General features: G+C 40.4%; 1 protein-coding gene across 3 annotated transcripts in view; it reads left to right on the forward strand.

Moving 5' to 3' along the window:
• Positions 1-20681, forward strand: part of Ptprg (protein tyrosine phosphatase receptor type G) — a 670876-nt gene that overhangs the window by 266173 nt on the left and 384022 nt on the right. The window lies entirely within an intron of this gene.

Below are 20681 nucleotides of genomic sequence, written 5' to 3' on the forward strand. Positions count from 1 at the left end.
TCTGTGTGAGCATTTCTTACCTCTCTTCATTGCGTATTCTCTTGCCATGTTACCATCGTCATGAGACCATCACAGATAGGAGCACCATGAGCACCTGAAAAGATAGAGCCACATCATCTTGGACTTTCAACCTTCTGAACTGTGAGCTAAATCAACCATTTTTCTTTACAGATGACCCCAGGCTTCTTCCTTAGCTATAGGAGTAGAGTGTGGACTAGTATCTGATAGCACTACCCCATCCAGAATTCGCTGAGTATGGAGTTCTTTTGATTTTCTAATTCTGTCCACTGGTAAGCACGGGCTAAATGGTGCATCTTAAAGATTCTGAGGGAGAATTAAGGCAAATCCTGAGGGATTAGGAAACCACAGTCATTTGCTTGAAGGATCAAGTATGATCTTTCTCTAATAAACTATCAAGTTCAGTTTTGCATGGTGAACTGAATTTGTTTCAGCTCTTAATTTTTCACCTTGTCACTGTAATTATCTGCTTGCCTTTGCCATCTTTAAATCTAGTTCACCAGCTACCCGACACGCTCAAATAACACAGGCATTTTAAGGATTTCACTTCAACATCTGTGCTTTGGAAATGGAGAGGAGACTGGAACTTAGGAGTACATTATGAAGAAGGCGGAGAAGACCACAAGATCCAGTGCCCTGTCATGTATACTACCTATTTTCTCATTCTTACTAGATAGTTCTTCAATGTTCCTCTCTACCCTTCTATCTAAATGGTTCAACAAAATCTCTGTCATAGTATTTTAGTGTCTTAAAGGCCCTCTATGTGGGCATGTGTCCTAGGGCACATTCGGTCATTCCCTTACTTGCCCACTCTCAGACCATTTTATGTTTGCTCCCTCCAGTGCTAAGTGCTCAAGCAATTGGTTACCTCAGGTGTCTGGAAATTGGGGGTCATTTTTGCTGATTAGTAGAAAATGATGGTGCTTATTTCCTGAGGAATACTGGGAGTTGCTTTGTGTATGTAGCTAAGGGAGACATGCCCTTGGGTTTTCTGAGGTCAATATTTGTCAGAATCAAACATTATTCTCTGTTCTTCTCATGCATGTGATACCAGTACAACTCTAACAATACTGATGGTAATAGTAATTGCCATTACCACTTAGCTAAATATTTAGCCCTCTCATTTAATTCTCTAGAAGTCCCAGAAGAAATTATTATTAATCATTGCCCTGTTTCTAGTGGAACAGCATGGATGTTACCAATCTCTGTGCAAAGTATGTGTCCTATGAGTAGGGCAGCCAAGATTTGAACTCCTATAATTTCAACCTATTAGCTAGATTAATACCTCGGTAGGATGTATTTAGCTCTTCTGTTAACCTTAATGTAGACTAGATAGGGTCAGGGATGCTGTCCTCTGTATTCATACTGTATTGGGCCTGGCTATAATGAATTTTTTTTTCTTGGACATAATAATTTTCTATAATGATAGGGCAAGTGACAGCAGGCTGCTTCTTTTTGTATAGGCCTAGTCATTTACTACGTCCTTCCTTTGTGCACATGTGTCTTCTGCCTTTGGAGCCAGCTCTCAGAGTGTATAGCCCCAGGATATCACATATTTCATGTGATGGTCAAATAGTAAGAGTAGTCCTTAAAGGCCTGGGGCATGGCCTGCTCTATATTTTCTGCTGTGCTGCATCTGTGCTCATCTAGAAAATGCTGAGATTCAGCAGTTGTTCAAAAGGCACTGACAACTCATTATTTTCCTGTCGGCTGTGGGCCATCTCGAGTCTTCAAAGTATCAGGGTGACACAGACTTCGTTGGGCTCTAGTTCCTTTACAGATATCATTGTGATTCTATGAAGGGGTTTGGGGTGGGGTAGTGTCATGGTTGGACCAGGCAGGCTCTCCTCAGTGTCTACTTCTGTATTGTGTGTTAAGTCATGCAGTACTAACCCTCCTGTACCCGCCAACTTTTTATCTGTCTACTTTTTAGAAAAGCTGCCTTAACTACCTCCTCTACTGTGTTGATGACTTATGTTATTGTGACAAAATAGTTGATATAAGCAACTTAAAAGAGAAAGGATTTATTTTGATTCTCAGTTTTAGAAGTTTCAGTCCATGGTCACCTGAGTTCTTTGATTTTATGCCTATGACAAGATGGAAACCATGCTAGAAAGCCCTCATAGAAAAAAAAAAGCTGCTTATCACAAGGCAGCCAGGAAGCTGAGAAACAAACAGGAAAAAACTAGAGGTAAGTGACACCCATCAAAGCCATGCCCCTCATGATCCATTTCCTTCAGCGAGATCCCTCTTCCCAATAGCCCATTTAACTATGTATAAAATCTTGAGATTGGCATCTTTGGTATCCAATGACTTCTCAATGTCTCCACCAGTTTGGGCTTCAACACATGAGTCATTTAGATTGGACTCTTCATATTTAAGCTATAACAACTACTTATCCTTTTATTGTTTTATGTTGTATATTAAACATCTATACTTCCTTTGTCCGCATCCCACTATAAGTACTTTCCATTTTGCCCATGGCGTACTTTGCATGTCTTGGATCATTTTCTTCAACTTGTTCTTTCTACTAGAGGAGCAGAAGATGGAGTTGGATAATAAGTAGGAGACTTCTGTCTCTACTCTGTAGGTCTGTAAGAAGTTGGCATGTAGTTGAGGGACATGTCTCCTTTCTGGAACAACTGGCCACCAGCTGAGGAGAGAAATGTTTTTTCTATATAAGCTACATTGTGCAGAATTGTCCCTCTTTGAAATGGATTATTTCTTATCCTAGCTGAAGCTTTGGTTTGTGGTTGAAGAGGGAGTACAGAAGACCTAGAACTCAAATTCAGAGAGTTTGATAGGAGCTTCAAGATTTGTTACTCACCAGGGAGAACATCACTTTTTCAGCTAGACTGAATCCTTTATTAGATTGCCCAGGATTGGAAATGGATCAGTAGTAGCAAATGGCCAACTGGTCCTGAACATTCTGTCTGGAGCTGAGCAGGGTTTTCTTACTTGCCATCATTCAGTAACAGCAGGCATTTATGGATGCCCCTCTGGGTGCCTGGCATGGCCTCCTACTCTGTTTCCCAGAAGCTGCAGCCCTCCCTGGCCAATGAGCAATTGCATATGGAGGCATAGCCACTACCCCTGTTGAGCTGAGTTGGTTTCCTAAAGGGAGCATGGTTAAATGGGTAACTGATGGATACAGAAAGCCAAAGGAAGTAGGCGCTAGCTGTGTAACTAGTTGTTTAAGAAGCTGTCTACATGCAGTTGATGTTGATAACCTTTCCAAGGTGAGTCTTTTCATTTATCTCCCTTTATAATAATAACTTTAACTTGGTTGCTTTTAAGAGTCATATGTTGAGATCTTTACATCTGATAATCATTTGATCCATTTATTACTTATCCTTTGCTATTAAGAGGGTTTTGTGTGTATGGTACTGGGGATCAAACCACCAAAAGCCAGAAATGGAGCTGTGGCTCAAGTAGAACACTAGTTTTTAGCAAAAAAGCTCAGGGATAGCACCTAGGCTTTGACTTCAAGCTCCAGGATTGCTGTGTGCACACACACGCACACACACACACACACACATACACACACACACACACACTACACATATAAAAAGAGGGAATTGGCGGCTCAGAAGTAGAATGCAGGGTCCATGGTGACACATTTGGTAAGCAGGGTCCTAGGGAAGATTTTTCTAACATGACAGTCCAAAGCTTCAATCTGAAATTCATTTCTACCTCTCCCTTCTTTAGAGTACTTGTTCTGTGATCCAATTTTGTGCTAGGCTCTGGGTTTGACTTTTTCCATGTTGGTTCTTTCTGTTCATCCTCATAAATTGGCTTTATGCTGTGTTTCCTCTTATTCCTGGTCATGTAGAAAGCTCCTCCCTCCAAGATCAGAGCATACCAGTTGCCTTTTGTGACATGCTTTTGCTTCCAGCCCTTTCACTATTTGCGTACTTGTCTCAGAATTGATTCCAAAACCCCTCAGTGCTATAAGGAAGGTTTGGTAGAACCCAGTTCTTGCTTATCTCATTGTCTTTATTTCCTGCCACCTTCTCCCAAGCAGTCTCTTGCTGCCCCTGGTAGGATTGCCTATATGCAACCCTGGGTCTTTGCATGCTGGCTCTCTGTTGCGTCCTTCTGCCTGTTGCTTGTTCATCTTTTTGTACTCAAGCTCTCTCTTCTGGCGTCAGCCTGACTTTAAAGGTTTTGTTGAGTAAGGTGAACAAGGACTATCCTGGTGCCCATTTGTGTCAGAACAAATGTTTGCAAAGGAATAGTTTGGTTGTTATTCCTTGAGTAAACATGAGGAAGGCAAACCATGCAGGGTTGAGGTCAAATACCATTTTTCCTGGTGTTCAGTGTTTCTAAACCCAGGCTCTCTAGTTCTTAGATTACTTTGAAATCCTTTGGGTATGGGTCTTTGTAGCTGAAATAGCTTCATATTGAATTCACCACACACATTCCTGGCATCATCTCATTTTATGACTTGCTTAGATTTTCTTTAAAGTAAGTATTTTATCAGAATTAAGGGATCCTCTGCTTCTAATGGTCTATTTTGGTAAGTGAGTCTGATGATCTGTGTGTCTTCTCCGCTTAGTAGGCTAGATTAGGATGATGCTTTACTGAATAGTCACTAGGCCTTTCCTGCTGCTCTCTTTACTTTAGTTCTGAACTATCTGTTGTAGGTCCATTCATTATAGCTTTATAGTCATTTTGTAACTCTCAGCAGTGTTGCTACCTGCAAAGTACTGGGTTTAGAGGGGGAGTTGCACCTTGAGGTCTCTCCAGAGAGATTCTCTATTTTTCTGAAGTGTCTGTTGGCTTTAGGATTTAGTTTCTCTCTGACCTAGGGTAGGGTCCAAATCCCTGTGTTCTTCAAGAAGTACAGAGTGAATGACCACCTTGTGGTGAGTTTGTGATCACACTTATTTTTTTGTCACCTGTGAGGCTTGATTTCAGGGCCTCAGTGCTGTCCCTGAGCCCCTTTGTGCTCAAGACTAGCACTCTAGCACTTGAGCCACAGTGCCACTTTCTTTTTGAGTGGTTAATTGGAGATAAGAGTCTCATGGAGACTCTTCTGCTCAGGATGGCTTCGAACCATGTTCCTCAGGTCTCAGCCTCCTGAGTAGCTAGGATTATAGGTGTGAGCCTGAGCCACTGCTACCTGGCTGTGGTTAGATCTTTGTGTGAAAGAAAATCAAATTACAATTACTTGGCTGCATGAATTTTTAAAAAGTCAACATCCAGAATGAAAATTTTCCTTGGTGGCAGGTAGGTGCACACTTTTCATATGAGTTCACCAGCTTCTTTGGTGTGCTTACTTTGTAAACACAGCTATTTGGCTGATGCCAGAAATCCTGGCTGCCATCCTGTGGCCACCGTACCACAGAGGATAGGTGAGATCATCTCATCTCTTCCTCTTTTTTCTCCTCTTCTTCCTTTTCTTTTTCCTTCTCATCCTCCTTCTTCTTCCTCCTGCTCTTCCTCTATTCCCTCTGCACTGACTCTTATCAGTGCTCTGGATCTGAGAGGCCTCTCACTCACTGACCCCACCTACTTTAGGGGTTACATTAGGTTACATTTCAACAGGAACTTTGGGAGGGGAAGGAAAGCAAACATTCAGATCACAGTATATGAAGAACCCTATGTTACTTCATGTAGTTTCAAGATGTGTGTGTACCTAGATGCTTTTATGTAAAACCTTATTCTCAATGTTGAAAGAGGTGGCATTGATCAAGGTGCATTGTATTCATAAAGTGCTTCATTAAATGTTAACTACTTAAAGATAATTTAATAAAAACTTGTTTTATTGGTATATAAGTAGGCATATATATATTCATGTCTATATACTCATATATGTATGTATTCACCTATACATGATCTATACATGTAATATGTATACAGATAGATGTGTATATTTGTGTATAGCATATATAGTTTTTATGAAACAAACCTTGCTGATGCTGAATTTTCCATTGCAAATGGGAAAAATAGTTTTCACATTCCACTTTGGATCATCACATGATTACATAAAACGTATGAATGTGGTATGTGTTTAAGCCCTGAAGTCCTGTTAAAATGTTTGGTAAAACATAGGTAATCGTCAACAGTAATAACAAAGTTGTGCTAGGCTTTCGTTACTGAAACAAATGCAGTTACTAAACAAAGAACTCAATGAGTGTGACTTGGAATTTTCTTTTTATAACACTGTTCAGAATCTTATACATAAAAATTCTGATTGGGAATTTTCATGAAAAACCGAGCCTGTTTATGGCATATCAGTCTTTATGCTTTTGAGTTAACTTGTTTCTAGAATGAAGAGGGGAAGGGCTAGAGATTCTTGAGGGTCCTCCTGTATTCTACTTTTCTCTTACCACCTTGGGTTAGTTCCAAAACTCAGCTGTCTGCTCCTCTTCACATGCCTCCTTCTAAGAAAGGGAATTTTGTCCTCTAGGCCTTGTTGAATCTTGGCTGAGATTATTTGGCAGAATCCATAGTGACTTTTAAGAAAGTTTTGTTGATATGGGGGTTTGCTTCTCCCTGGCCTTGTGTGTTAGAATTTGCCTTGTGTCTGTCTATTGATTCTAGGTAGCGGCTTTGGTTGTCTGGAGAGAGGGCCTGGGAATCACAGAGGCCTTTTGGGTTTGTAGCTTCTACACACTATTGTCTGTTTGCCTCTCCTTTTGAAGGAGATACATTGCTCCCTCTCTTTCTCTTGCTGTTGCTCAGCAAGGCTGTTTAGCTTTAAAGGCCATAAGCATCAAAGATCTAGGGATCTGCATTTTGGAGCTAAGTGTTCCCATCCAGCTTTTCAGAAGCCCCACTCTGAGCCCAAGCTTTCAGAGTCAAAGCTTCTCCACAGCTAAAATCCTGCATTGGTCTATTCAACAGTACAGCAATGGCAGCTTCTAGGATAACATAGCTTTTCTCATATCCTCTGTGGGCAGACTGTGGCAACAGCAAGGGAAGACACTTTGCAAAATGCCTTTTCTGCACAAGATTGGGCCAAATAAGTCTATTTACTGTGAAAAGTAGCATGCCTTTGCACAAAAGCACAGTCTCCAGTGCATCAGGCATTTGAAATGCAGTGAGAGTGTTGGTTCTGGAGTTACAATGAATTGGTTCTAGTATTTGGCTCTGTGGCCCATTGGTTTTGTCATCTTGGGTCAGTTACTAATTCTCTTGTAAGCTCCAGTTCCCTGCTTCTGTACAAGTGGAGTCACATTTGTTTCAGAGCAAGAGAGGGAAAAACACTGAGATGATACAGGTTGTATTTGTGCTCCCAAGCTGAAGTCTGTGCCTACACTGTAGTTGCCAGACATTGTTGTCCACATTCCATGGCCATTTACTTCATGTGATATTCTGAAGACGTGAAATCATTTGAGTTCTGGTGGCTCATGCCTATAATCCTAGCTTCTCAGGAGCCTGAGATCTGAAGACCAAGGTTCAGAGTCAGCTTGAGCAGAAATGCCTTAGAGACTCTTAATTCCAGTTAACTAGCGAAGAGTGGGAAGTAGAGGTATGGCTCAAGTGGTAGAGCACCAGCCTTGGGTAAAATGTCAAATGTTGAGCATAAGACTCTGAGTTCAATCTCTAGTATAGGTAAACAAAACTCCCCAATCATCTTTGGACTGGTTTGGAAGTAAGACTTCTAAGATAGCTCACCACTGTGTTCTCAGAATCACTCAAGAATCAGGACAGAGGTAAAGCAGCCAGCCTGGTAAAAAAAACCTTTGGATTTGCATAGGCTGACGCTGTCCTTGAAATTCCATCTCACTCTAGAGATCCATAGTTAGAAAATGCAGGGAAAGTGATTGTGGGTCAGATCCATCTAGCAGTGAAAGAACAAATTAACAGTTGTAAAATGTGACATTTTTCCTTTTCTTTTTATAAGAACCACTAAGTGGAAATAAATGGATGCAACCATTTGGAAGCAAACATGGCCAGATAATAAAATCTTGTTAAATATTAGTGATGACTATTTGGCTATCCAGGGCTCATTGGTTACATGTTTCTGAGTGTTTAAAAAGTTTTCATTTTAGGTCTGGAAATATGGCTTAGCGGTAGAGTGTTTGCCTTGCATGCATGAAACCCTGGATTCATTTCCTCAGCACCACATAAACAAAACAAAAAAGCCAGAAGTGGTGCTATGGTTCAAGTAGTAGTATGCTAGCCTTGAGCAAAAGAATCTCAGAGACAGTGCTCATGCCCTGGGTCCAAGCTCCAGGACTGCCTCCCCCCGCCCCCCCCCCCCCCCGGTTTTAATTTTAGATTGCTGTCCCAAAAGAAGAGTAGAGCATAGAATGTGGAACAGGTAGCTTTTGGCATTTGTTTTTATGTCATGCAATACTGATTTGTTGAGGAAAACAAACAAAAAATGTGTGGCCAGATGAAGTGTTTAGAGTGGATGTAGGTATTGGGGGAGTAGCTAATTCGCTTTCCTCCTCTTGTTGTGAGTGACCAGGATGTCTTCTTTAGTCTCTGGGTTTATGTCTTTTTTCATTGTTCTTGGGTGTGGAAGAGGTTGAGGTAGACACTCAGGCCCATGCCTTTTGCTTCCCCTGGACATTACAATGGATTGTTTCTGTTTATTCAGCTACTAAACAGTGGCATTTGTGAAAGTGAGTAAATGTGAGCTATTCCTTTATGGTTACAGTTTGATAAGGGAACACCTACTTGACTGCAATTGCACAGTAGCATAATACAGGGACCCCTACATAAATAGAAGCTCAAAATAGACTTGTCTCAGCTACAAGAATATGGAGTGCTCAACAAAGCAAGTTGTCCTTAACCCTCACCTTGTCTTTGCAGTTCAAGCTGCATGAGAAGAGTGGGCAGCTGCCTCTGGCCCTGTTGGCTTTGTATTCCAAGCCTTGACATTTCAAAGTGGCCTTTGCTGATTCTCTCAAACCCCAACCCCTTGGGGAGCCTTTTCTCTTGAGTTTGTTCATGTTGACCATGTGTCTTTGGCACTGATTGAGCTAGCTGTCTTTAAAAGCACAGGGTTAATTTCAAATTCTAAGTTCTTATTGAGTGGATTGTATTGTGAGGCAGAGATAAATGCTTCTGGTAGTGCCTGAAACCACATAACTTTTTTCCCTTCCTTCCTTCCTTCCTTCCTTCCTTCCTTCCTTCCTTCCTTCCTTCCTTCCTTCCTTCCTTCCTTCCTTCCTCCCTCCCTCCCTCCCTCCCTCCCTCCCTCCCTCCCTCCCTCCCTCCCTCCCTCCCTCCCTCCTTCCTTCCTTCCTTCCTCTTTTCTTTTTCTGAGCACAAAGTATGTCTTGCTTTTCCAAAGTTTGCCCCATGACACTGGGTAATGCTTACCAAGCAGTGACTTCAACATTCTCTTAAGGCGGTAGTATTGGGCACTGTCTCTAGAGAAATCTAGGATTTGGGGCCGAGATTGTGTTATTAGCATCCATCTAGCTCACAACCATTGTAGTGCTGAGGAAGGATTTCCTACACTTCACAGGTGTCTTGGCTGATAATCCATCAGCAGAATTGAAGACTTCTTCCCATTGCTGTTGTTTCAGCATGTAAATCAATCAAGTCAGGAATCAACACTCTTCTCTAGAGCCAGAGAATATTCTAACCCTGCACCAGGTCCATGCGGTGAACAGGAATAGAAAATGACTTCCTTTGAAAACTTGAAAACTTTCCCTCTCCTCTTTTTTTTCTCCTGTCACGGGCTCCGTGTGAGGAGAGTAGATAAAGATCTCAGGAGTCTTTTACTCTGGCTTTCGATCTTGCTTCTCATTTCTTCTCTTTTCAGTGTATAGAAGGCACATGTCAAAGCACAGAACATTGAGAGTCTTAATACAGGGTGAAGCCTCTTTCTTTTTGTGTTCTGGCCCAGCAGCTGGCACTTGAGTGAGGAGCGCCTATTGCTTCCGTTCAGGAGCCGCTGGGATGCCTGGGGACTGAGTCAGGGGTACTTGATTCCATCTGCAAGGCAAAGTGCTTTGAGAGGGAGGACCATCTCCTGAAGGATGAAATGACGTTAATGTTAATTATGCAGGCCACTCCATCAACAAAGTGTGTTCTTTAGCTATTAAGAAAACTGGAAAATGTGTCTATATGAGGGTTACCTAGTGGCTAGAGAGAGGTGTTTGCTGGTGTTTGTCTTTTGTGATTTGAGTAGCTGGTGATTCAGACATCTGTCATGTGATGATAGGTTGGGGGTTTGCCTCTGGGAGACACACACACACACACACACACACACACACACACACACACACACACACACACCTCCCTTTACATCTTTGCCAGGTTTTTCTTTTCTTTAAAGGGTGCTATTATTTCTCACAGAGATGTAACTGAAGAACAAAGCTCAAAGAGGTGTTTTGATTTTTTTTTTCCTCCCCTACTTCTACCCTTTGCCTTTTATTCACAGGAGATACAGGTCATATTCTGTTTGTTTTTGTCTCACTTTGATAAGAACCCAAGTTAAAGAAACCAACTAGCAATGATGAAATTGTCTCATTGAAATGCAGTTTCTACTTGTAAAAGTCTTAAATCCTGACTGACTAGAAGCAGATTTTTTTTTTTTTTAGGCTGGGCAATGGAGACTCCAGCTTATATATTGTAGCCACTCTGGAGGTTGAGATGTGAGGGTCACGGTTGAGGGTCATGGTTAGAAGCCAACCTGGGCAGAAAAACCTGCAGGCTCTTATGTGCAATTTAACTACCAAAATCCCCCCCCCCAAACCAGAAGTGAAGCTGTGTCTCAAGTGATCAAGCACTAGCTTTGAGAAAAAAGGCTTAGGTACAATGCCTAAGCCCTGTGTTCAAACCCCAAGCTCAGTGTATATTCATGTGTGTGCACACACATACAAAGGATTTATGAATAAGGGCATCAAGATCTGAGTATTTGATAGATCTATATCTGGTCATAAAGAGAATTTTAAATTTAAAAAATGGGACTCAGAACAGACATACTATTATTTCTCCACAAAATTCACAGCTGCAGTCCCATCCAGGGCTGACATGAGGCACAACTTATAGAGAGATGTTCCACAGACCTGAATAGAACATCTGCCAGGATCGTGAAAGACCAGGAGACTGGAGAGTGCTACAGAGAGGAGAAGCTACAGAGAAATAGCAATTAAGTGCAATCTGACATCTCACACAGAGTCTTGGGCCTAAAAAGCAGCATTAGGACATTCTGGTATAATTCAAATAAGATCTTTTATTGTACTGTGATTATGGTAGATGTCATTGTTTGTGGGGAAGCTAGATGGAGGAGTGTATGGAAACAGTGTTGTTTTCATGAATTTTCTGTAAGTCTAACTTTGCATATAAATTTGTGTATTTTTGTTACTTGTATTAATTGCAGAATGGTTTCATTATGATATTTCCATGCATTCTTATAATGTGCTTTGATCAAATTTACCCCACAAGTATTCATTTCCTCCCTCCCTCCCTCCCTCCCTCCCTCCCTCCCTCCCTCCCTCCCTCCCTCCCTCTCTCCCTCCCTCCCTCCCTCCCTCCCTCCCTCCCTCCCTCCCTCCCTCCCCTGAAGGGTTTTATTAATCTATTTTTAGGGATATTTATGAAGCACTTTAGGGTTTTGTTTTTTCTTTTCTTTTTCCTTTTTCCCTTTTTTTTTTTTTTTTTGTTGGTCCCAAGGCTTGAACTCAGGGCCTGAGTACTGTCTCTGAGCTTCTTTGGCTTAAGGCTTGTGCTGTATCACTTGAGCCACTTCTGGCATTTTCTGAGTAGTTTATTGGAGATAAAAGTCTCAAGGACTTTCCTGTCTGGGCTGGCTTCCAATTGTAGTCCTCACATCTCAGCTGCTTGAGTTTCTGGGATGAGAGGCATAAGCCACCAGTCCCTGGCTAGTTTGCTTTTAAAGCAATGATTAGTATGAATAACCAAATTTGTTCATACAACTTGTTATTTTATCATTCTTAAAATAATTTAATCAGCATTTCATAGTTTGCAAAGATATTTATTTATTTATTTGTTTATTTATTTATTTATTTATTTGGCCAGTCCTGGGCCTTGGACTCAGGGCCTGAGCACTGTCCCTGGCTTCTTCCTGCTCAAGGCTAGCACTCTGCCACTTGAGCCACAGCGCTGCTTCTGGCCGTTTTCTGTATATGTGGTGCTGCTTGTGTATTCAAGGCAGGCACTCTTGCCACTAGGCTATATTCCCAGCCCCAAAGATATTTATTTTTGAGTTTCAAACCATTAACACTTTTTTCCCCAAATATCATATGACAAATTAATTTTAAAATGAAGAGGATTCACTAGTAAACTTTTCTGAGGTTAATAGCTTTTAAAAAATTATAAAAAGCAGTAGATTAACTCTACAAATTTAAATAATGAAGTAGATATGAGAATTTTCCCTTTTAATTCCTTTCTTCATATCTTCTAATGCTATCTAGTAGTGGGTAGTACAGAGTAATCTTATGTTATTGCCATACTCCCTCACATGTCTGGAGTTGTTGTTCACAAATTCCAGTGTGCAGATTATTATCAAAGTGGGATCATATTGTCCTTTGATAACTTGTCCCCAACAGAAATTCAGGGCTATTTTAGGACATATAGTTCAACCTATTGTCATTAGTTTTTTTTTTTTTTTTTTTTTTGCCAGTCCTGGGGCTTGAACTCTGGGCTTCTGGGCTTGAACTCCCTGGCTTCTTTTTGCTCAAGGCTAGCACTCTACCACTTGAGCCACAGCACCACTTCTGGCCTTTTCTGTTTATGTGGTGCTAAGGAATCGAACCCAGGGCTTCATGCATGCTAGGCAAGCACTCTACCGCTAAGTCACATTCATAGTCCTGTTATTACTTTTTAAAATTATCATTATTATACTGGTCCTGGGGCTTAAACATGGGACATGGGTACATGAGCTACTTATGGCTTTTTTGGTACTTAATTGGAGATAAGACTTTTACAGAGTTGCTTTGGCTGGCTTCTAGCTGTGATCCTCAGATCTTACCTTCTTGAGAAGCTAAGAATACAGGCTGAGCCACAAGCATCCAGCACCTTATAACCAATTTATGCTATACATCATTACATTTAAAATTTATTATAACATGTACTTTATTCTAGCCCCTTTTGGAATCATATTCTTAAAGTGTTGAGCATCATTGAGATCCTCTTTGGATTTCTTCTTTTGAGTTTTTGGCCATTCAGAAAACTAGGTTTGTAATTCAGTATTACATTTTTCAAAAAGAAAAACAGAAGAAGGAATAAGAGATCTTTGCCTTTTGCACTGCTTTTCAATTCTTTCTGAAGTGTAACTTTCTAGATATCAAATACCTGGGTCTATATCTAATAACATTTTACTTTTTGATCCACAAACAAAAAAACCCACACATATACTTAGCTAGAAGCAGGGGATCAAGCCTGTAATCATAGCTACTTGGGAGGCAGATATTGTACAATCACAGTTTGAGATCTTCCTGGCTAGAAGATATTCCCAACACTCCATCTCCACAAGGAATGGCTGCACCTGAGGATGGGGAAACACAGGAGGATTGTAGTTCTTTCTTACGTAGGCATAAAAAGCTAGACTCTGCCTTGTTAATCAGTTGAAAAGAGGCTGCAGGTTTGCTTAGCAGCTATGACACTTTGAGTTCAATACTTAATACCACTTGTCACTTACACTGTCAATCACTAAAACTCTCATTTGAATTCTGTGGTGTCCTGTTTCATTTATTTGTTTGGAAAGATTTGTTCAAGGAGCACACAAGTATGCCTTAAGAGTTTCAGCATGGAGACTGTGGTTATTCTAGCCTGGTGGGAGAGAGGTATGTGAGCTTGCTGGCTTGGTCCTGTGCAGTTAATTTTGTCTTTTTAAATGATAGTAAAATGCTGAGGCTCACTGCAGGGGGCTAATAAGGAAGCCACCAAAGTGCCTACCTGTGGTTGTCTTGTAGTTTATCATTTGACCAGGAAACCTGATGGGGAACAGCTGACCAAGCAACTTAAAGCAATATATCATATTTGAGTGGTTCATAAAAATACAGCAAAGAGAATAAATATCAGGGCTCTGTGTTCTCCCTGGTAGGACAGTACTAACTAGCTACTTGTCTGTTAGAAGCATGCTTGTAGGATAATTGCAAGCATTTGCCTATGGAGACTATATGTAAAGTAGTCTATAGAATATGTGCATTCTAGTCTTGGAACTCGAGTAGTGGAGACAGTGACTAAAAAAAAAATAGAAAAGGAATGTTCACTGGTGACAGTAGACATCTCTTTGGTTCTGAAATACTTAAACTCCAAGGAAGCTATGTTACTGAGGAATCTACAGAGTTAACCATTACAGTTTTCAACATAGAGAAGAACAAGCTGTAGTCCTGAGTATCAGAGGCTGACAGGATGACTCAGTACAGTAAATGTCTATATCCCTCTTTGAGTTTAATCTTAGCATAATTATCTCCTTGCATTATGGAGAGTGGAGTTTAAAATGCTGCCAAGGGTCATTGTGTGAGAGAAGTACTTCCTGAGATCCTTGTTAAATTTGAGATTTTTTTTCCATGTAGGATAGGTTTTAATAGATATGTTCAGGCATCAGAATCGTTGGTCATATTCTGGTATTCATCACCAAAACTCGGTGAGACTTATAACATGTTCAGTGCTATTGCTACAGCCTTTTAGGGATATTGTTGTATCACATGGAAATATATTCATTTCAGGAGATTTGACAAGCTTTCCGAGTGATAGGTCCATCTGCTCTGCAGAGCCTTTCTGATGCAATAGTAATAGTGAATATGAGACAGCAAAATTGAATTCTCATCCTGCTTTAGGTTCTGTTTAATTGTTGATTGCTGACTCAGGCTAAAGAATAAAAAATAGTGAACTCCAGTCTTCTTCTTAAGTTTTCCTTTTTATCTTGGCTATGATTTGACTTTTCTCAGATTTGTAAAATACAGTAGAACCCTCCTATGAATTTGGAGTCTGATGATAGGATAATTGAATCTGCTTTCACAGTTTGCACGTGCATCAAACTGCCTGGCTCAACAGGTATATCTTATATTATAATGCCACTGAGCTGTGCATACCAGAAAACCTTGATCTATTTGTTTATTTTCATATGGCAATAGAAAGAAAATCAAATCTGGGTTATAGGAAACTAAAACGTAGCCATCAACACAAGTTTATTAGGAATAAGTCCTGTGGAATGAAACTCAATTTCTTTTTTGATGAGAAATGAATCAGAGCTGTAAAAATTCTTTCAAAGATGGTTGGGTCATCTGAGCTTAAGGCCAGTAGGCTGTTCATATTACATGACACTTTGAGTCTTGATCAGGCCATTAATATTCATGAATAGATTTCTTTTGCATGCATCTGTGTTTTGTTCTGTCATGGTCAGCTCATATGCAAACATCAGAGTATGAAGTCTTCTTTTAGAAGAACATGTGATGTCTTTCTGCTTTATATCTTCAGTGTTTCCAGGGTGCTTTATAATTTTCAATGTATACTTTGGGTGCCTGAATTCATAGCTTTGAGCTCTGGCTTGGCTTTCTTATTCAAGAATGGGTGCTCTACTACTTGAACCATTCTTACATAGGCAGACATTTTCTGGTTAATTGAAGACAGAATCTTTCACACTTTTCTTCCATGGCTGTCTTTGAACAGCAATCTCACAGCCTGAGTAGCTAGGATTCCAGTTATGAACCATTAGAACTTGGCCTTGTTTTCTTTTATTACACATATTCTTAGCAGTCTCATATTATTTTCCACTGCTGTGGAATTGAACCCAGGAACTGACAGATATAAAGCTTGAACTCTTACCACAGAACTATAGCCTATTATTATTTTTTGTTGCCCTTTATATGGAATTGTTTCCTTAAATTCACTTTTGGGTTGTTCATTGCTAGTTACAGAAACAATGACTTGAATTTTACATGTTGCTCTCCTATCTTGCCAACATTCTAACTTTGTTGGTGAACTGTTTAATCGTTGTTTTGTGAATGTCTTAAGATTCTCTGTGTGCATGATCACTTTTTCTGCCATGGTCTTTGTCTCCCCCCCCCCCCCCCCCACCCCAGTAGAGATTAGTTTCTCTTGCTCCTTTTCAGTCTGGATGCCTTATATTTTTCTTGTCTAATTGCTCTGGCTAGATCCTCCAGCACGGTGTTGAACAGATGTGGCAAGACATCCTTCTATTTCTCAAGTATTTGGGGGTACATTTTCTTCTGCTGCTCATTTGCGCTGTTTTTTTTTTTTTTTAATCAAAGCTTACCTCAGGCTGTTTATTCACTCTTTCATGTTGTTTTTGAAGCCTTTGTGTTATAAAATAAGTAAATCTAAATTCCCTTTATAGTTAAGAATGGAAAATATATCCAAGTGAGAAAAGAGTTTCCTCTGTTCCTGTCTTCTTAGTTTCCTTGTCGTTATTTTAGCCTTGACAGGACTCTAGAAAGTACTTTGGGTCACATGTGGAAAACTGCTGGCTCTGGTAAACTTTGGAGATTCAAGTTTCTGCCTAATTGTGTTTTTTCAACTGCAGCACTGTTGACATTGTCATCAGCTGTATACCTGTGGATGTGAGGTTATCCTGTAGAATAGGATGCAGAACAACACTGTTGACCTCTACCCACTAAATGACAGTAGCCACCATGGCAAACGTGTGTGTGTGTGTGTGAGAGAGAGAGAGAGAGAGAGACAGAGAGAGAGACAGAGAGAGATCCAGATCTCATTGGCTTTGATGAGAACCCCATCATCTATTGTAATTTGGGTGTCCTTTGCAGCCTTATGTATGCATCTCTACATATTGATTTTCCAGTGTAGAATGAGGAAGGTTGCATTTTGGCTCCTGTATGATTTATCTGTTAATTAGGCACTAGTAACTCCTTTCTCATAAGACTCCTAAAAGAAAAATACAAGTGTACAACCTGTGGCATTGTGTAGAGCTCTAAGAAGAAACAGTACAATCAATGATTTAGATTGTTTAATAGGATATTTATTACTGATTATTTTGGCACAGACTATTTGAAACATTCCAGTAACTTTCTTTTTTAAAGAAATGTTTCTTTTGGTGCTTCAGTCATTTTTCAGGGCAACCTCCCTGCTCTCCGTTCTCTTGACTGATAGTCACACAATTCTCCATGCTCATCCTCAGACTTCGCTCCTACAGCAGAATTGCTGCCTCCTCCTTAGAGCCCCTGAGGGGAAGCAAGAGCTGTGCCAGGGTACCCCACATTTATCTAACATCCGGTTCCATGGCATTAGTGCTGATGGCGTTTCTCTTCTCAAGAAAGTTACATGCCAAGTCTCCTTTCCGGAAAGCATAAGCTGGGAACAGTTCTTTCGAATGGAAAAAAATCATTTGGCATTTTGGAAGCTAATTAAAGAGCATCTGAGTAACTCAAAAATTGTGGGTCAGTCAACTGCATTTGTTTTTCACACAACGCCAATGGCTGGTTGGAAAGCTGTTTCTTCAGAACCGAATGGTTTGCTCAGATGGATTTGCTTTCCAAATGACTAGATTTGTTAAATTGGCTTTTATTCTATTTTCAGAAGCTCGAATGTCCTAGAAATTGTGTAGTTCTGTTATTTTTAAGTTGCATCAGTGTAATTACTATAAAGTTCCTCTTGGTGACATGAGATAGACAAATTTTAATCTTGGAGGTAAGGCTTATGGTTCAGTCTTTGGTGCATAGTTAGTATGAATTACTAAGAACTTTGAAGCAGTGTGTCTTCTCTCTTCTCTTTGCTCTTCTAGAAAAGTCCAGGAGATTCCCATGAATTCTGAAAGAAATCGTAGAATTTTGTGTCTAAATACCTATAGCATGCTATATGCTATTTAATGCTATATCATTACCATTTTGGTCTATAGAGAATCCTTCTCTTCATTAAATGAACTTGTATCACAATCCTTGTAAACCATCTTTGTAACTGCTTACTCCCTTATGTGTCTTTCTGTCTAGATCATGTAGGCCAGAGCAGTTGTGATCTGTTTCGAGTTAAACCTTATCATATAGAAGGTGTTTGTTGAGAAAGAGGGTGACACCGGCTCCTCTTCTGCCTCCCTAACCTCTTTCAGTACTTGGCCTTTATTTTCCAATTTGTCTACTGCCATCCCAGACCTCTTCCTACTTGGGTATGGGATTTTCATACTTGTTTGTGTTGGTCCTGGTACCCGTCTTGCTCTGAGCAGTTGGAGCTCACCTTGAGCTCACCTTGAACTCACCTTGAGCCTTCACTCCAGGTTTTGCAATGCTCAGGACAGCTGCTGATGTCCGCTAGTCATACAATATCATGGCAATTCACTGAGGGATTTTCAGGCTGGGGATCCAGGTTGTTTATCATTCGGTGAGCCTTACTTTTACATTGACTTATTATTACTTCATAGTTTTTAAAAAGTAATAATATAATCATGGGGCATAAATTAAAAAAATTCTAAGCAGTTATATTGTGAACGCTATAAACTGTCCTTTTATCTAAACTGTTCCCTTATTTTCTGAGTCTGGAATTAGAATAGGTGTTGAATCTCCTGGTACTCAATTCTGTGTGCCTTTCTCTTTCTCTTTGGCTTTGGTGCTGGACAGCTCCAACACTTTTATAATGTTTATCATGCTCAAGTTCTGTCCTATAGCCACTTTGGCTCCAAATGAGTCAATCTCTGGCTGTGGAATCCCCTTCGACTCTAATATTTATTTATTTTTTTAATGATCTTTTAAGTATTTGTACAAAGGAATATTCAGCATATTGATTTATGAGTGTAATACGTCTTTATCAGTGTCGCCTTTTTTATTCTCCTCCATCTCCCCCTCAATTTATCTACTTCCATGTTCACATATGTACTTTGAATATTATGACTTTTTTCACCCACCTTTTCTTTCTTGTCCTTTTAAAGTATTTCTAACATAGCAGTTCTCCTTGCTGAGTAATTCAAAACTCACTTTCTTCCAGAAAAGCAATTAAAATAGCTTATTAGAATACAAAAAGTTAGTACACATTCTTTTGGGGCAATGAATGGCATCTTTGAGAATTAGGAAAGAAAACAGGACTAGAAATGAGATTAATTAAATTTCACCATGCACATCTATAAAGTCTTTCAGGACTTTTGTGCACTATTTAATTAATATGGCCCTTCACTTTGGATATGTGCCAGGACAGGATGCCACGATGAGAGAGTCAGGCTCACATGGTGACAAGGGAGAGATTGAGGAGGGAGGAGAGGGACACATTGGGGTTCTTGTGACCCAGCTTCCTTCCACCATATCCCACTCCTAAAGATAGCACCATCTCTCAGTAGTGTCACACAGACTAGTGACCAGACCTTTTTTTGTTTGTCAGTTGTGGAGCTTGTACTCAGAGCCCAGGTGCTGCACCTGAGCTTATTCACAAAAGGGCAGTGCTCTGCCATTTTGAACCACAGCTTCACTTCTGGTTTTCTGGTGGTTAATTGGAGATAGAAGTTTCATGGAGTTTCCTACCCAGGCTGGCTTTGAACTGTGGTCTTCAGATCTTAGCCTCCTGAGTATCTAGGATTACAGGCATGAGCCCTGGGGACCAGATCTTTAACATATTGGCTTTTGTAAATGATGTTGAAGATCTAAAGTATGACTAGAAAAGTACAAAAGATGAACAGAGAAGCAGAAACATTAAATGATTAGAAATTATGTCAAGTGTTTGAGGAGAATATAAAGTTCTGAGACTCTTGATTTTCCTGCAAGTAACATTACAGAACATCTCTTTAGGATTGCATTCAAGCTATCCTGAAGTAAAAACGTAGGGTGGGCTTTCATTCATTCGTTCTTTTTAAATGTTTGGAGTGTCTATGTTGTGTCATTTGTGATGTGTTCGGCAGTCAAAACAATTGTTCTGAAGGCACTAGGCACTAGTCAATACTTGATGTGTTTATAGAAATAAGGAATGATAATATTATATGGGAATTTGATTGCAAAATACAAAAAAGCCATATTTTGAGAGGTCAAATCAGGAGTCCTTCTTAGAAAGCCAGTGCCTGTGGGTGGACACATGTCCCCCCAAAAACTTGCAGCCTTGAATACACTTCATACTGTTAGGAAAATGAGCCATGAGGTAGTAAAGGAAGAGCAGAAAAGCAATCTCAACAAAGCAGATCAGCTCTAATGGGGAGTTGAAGAGGAGGGACGCCGTGATGACCCCGGGACAGCCAGGAGAGAGACATAGGGCATGGTGCCACATGGCAGCTGAGTTGGGGTACTAAATAGGATCGGTCAGGGGGCAGGGTCACAGGAGTGTAAGAGGTCAGTTCATGGTGCCATTCTGGCAGGTTCATTAACCTATTGTCCACGTCCCTGCCCTTGCCTCTGGGAATTCAGGCATACCCCATCACTTGGGGCTGGGCATCGATTTCAACTCTGAAAGATTTTGGAAAGTCCCTCATCTACCAAGATGCCAAGATGGTACCAGTATCCATATTTCAGTACTGATAGTTGTAGTAACAACCTTTTTTTTTGGTAAAAGTTGAAACTTCTCTTTGAAAGCAAGAACTTCTTTTATCTTTAATAGTCATCATCCCTTTCTGGTAATTCTCCATGAAAGCAGGTATTTCTCCAAGACTGCAATGTATTTCATGCATTGCACTTGCAGCTTTCTCCTAAACTCTTAAGGAGTAGACTTCAAATTTGTTTCCTGGCAGATTTCACATGCTTCTTGCAAAAGAGAACCCCAGAGGAAAAACAGGCTGGAAGCTTCACGGGGAGGCTTCAGGTTTAATCAGAATACCTGCTCTCAGACTCAGAACCGCTCACAGA

This window comes from Perognathus longimembris, chromosome 10 (genome assembly GCF_023159225.1).
Source record: "Perognathus longimembris pacificus isolate PPM17 chromosome 10, ASM2315922v1, whole genome shotgun sequence".
In the NCBI taxonomy this organism is placed as follows: Eukaryota; Metazoa; Chordata; class Mammalia; order Rodentia; family Heteromyidae; genus Perognathus; species Perognathus longimembris.